Source organism: Eurytemora carolleeae, unplaced genomic scaffold (assembly GCF_000591075.1).
Source record: "Eurytemora carolleeae unplaced genomic scaffold, Eaff_2.0 scaffold921, whole genome shotgun sequence".
Lineage (NCBI taxonomy): Eukaryota > Metazoa > Arthropoda > Copepoda > Calanoida > Temoridae > Eurytemora > Eurytemora carolleeae.
In genome coordinates, this window is record NW_019396834.1 from 1 (window position 1) to 2153 (window position 2153).

The window sequence follows — 2153 nt, forward strand, 5'->3', positions numbered from 1 at the left end:
TTGGGTGGTTACGTTTTGAGAATCGTTATTTTTTAAATTATTAAATAACGACGACAAAAAATTCATCAAAAATTCTACAGTAAACTAATTAAATGTTTAGGAACTTATTTCTTATTAGAAATTTGTCCATGAATCAATGTTAGAATAAATTATTTCTTTTTCCTCATTAAATTGAATTTCTTATTCTTTACGAATTTGTTCGCAGATTTCTACAAATTCTTTAAATGTCATCTTTTCAATAAAAATTTAAGAAAATATACAGAAAATGTTTGTAAAGAATGAGAGATTACAGACACTAATAACTTAATTTCGTCGATGACAAGAGTCAATTTTTATTTTCTAAACTTGTTCCTAAACAACTAATTAGTTTACTGTAGAATTTGTGTTACGTTTTTTACGTTATTTAATCATTTAAAAGAAATCGATTCTCAAAACGTTACCACCCAAATGGATGATTTTGAAAGTCGACTTTGCGCTCAAACTCAGTAAGCATACATCATTAAAAGTTTTTTTATGTCTCGCATGAATCCACAATACTACATTCCAAGTTCAACTATATAATACATTTCCGGTCACTCCCTTTAAGCTAAGAACAAGCGCGTTCCATTTTTATAATGCATGTGTCTAGGGTATAAAAAGGATTAGTAAGTTGTCGAGGTAAAACCAAGGCGTTGTGACACTTTAAACTCAAGGCTGTCTAAAAATTTGATGACTAAGTTCCAGAGTTGTCTATATCTCAGTGTGTTGATAAACCTGGCCAACGCTGGGAACTCCAATATCATGATATTATCATTTATATTGTAAAGAATATCATTATTTATTTTTAAAAAATGACATATTCGTTTATTATCTATTTAGCACATGACTCTTAAAAAGGTAATAAATAAAGTTTCTATAAAGAACTATTATTTTAAACCCCTAGGTTATAGCTTTTTTATTTAAGTAATTATTAATTCAATCAGACAAATCATGTTACCTTTAATCTTCTAGTTCTTAAAGTTCACAATATTAACCTTTAAGCATTTTCGTTATTATTTTCATTTTTTTTATAAAAAGTTTACAATGATCTTAAAGGGAGTGTTTACGAAAAATGAAAGGGGTATAGGCAAACCCTTTTTTTGCCATATGCCTATACCCCCTTTAATTTTTCGCGAACACTTCCTTTAAGTTAGAATTATATGTTGTAAAGACTATATTTTGAGCTTATCTTTTCCAGATTGAAACATTGCTTATTTTGATATTTGAACCCAATAAAAATTAATGTAAGCTTCCAAAACAGAATTCATCGTTAAAGGATCTCCACAGTCCGCGTTTCAGATTTAACAATTAACTAGAAGTCTACTTATATATAGATTAAAATTTGTTCGGATCAAATAAAACTTTTATTTTAAACAACCTGTTTTTGTGTTTTATTTCTTCAGCAAATTTACTTTAAAATAATAAAAGTAACAAAATTCAAATTCAATTGATACATAAATAAAATATATTTGATCACAAAAAATAAGCTCCTTCAGATTAATCTTAATAATGCCTTTAAATAATTTGAAAAAAGGGTTTACCACGCAATGTAAAACTAACTTACTATCCCCAAATGAAACCTATTATTTTGTTCTATTAATACTGCACTCTCAGCTCAACTATCACACCTTGCCCGTCACTCCCTTTAATGAGACCATACATTGTTTCTCTATTTTCATAATGGAATTGTTTATTTTGTTGGTTTTACAAAAAGTAATAAATTTCAGAAATTACAATAATCAAAAGGTAAAGATTGAATTCATCAAAAATGAAAAATAAGAAAATGAAATGAATACAGAAATTCTTTAAATAAAATATAAAAATACGATGCCTCTGCTTTTCAATTTTTTATCTGAATGACAAAAATTCACTGAAAACTCCCTCCAGGTAAGATTTTTTTCGAATAAATCAAATTCAGTTAATTTACTAGAATTGTAAAATTCTAACTTGCCCCTCGTACTTTCTCCGATTGCAACATTCTCTGTTATAGACATAGAGAATAGAATATATGTTAGAGGGGAATTTAGAGAATCTCTCGGTATGAATTTTTTCAGTCCCTTTCAGCCTAAAAGGGAGTTCAAAGTGTACAAATCATGTAAATGTTCAAAAATTATATGCAGTAGAGTACATTAATA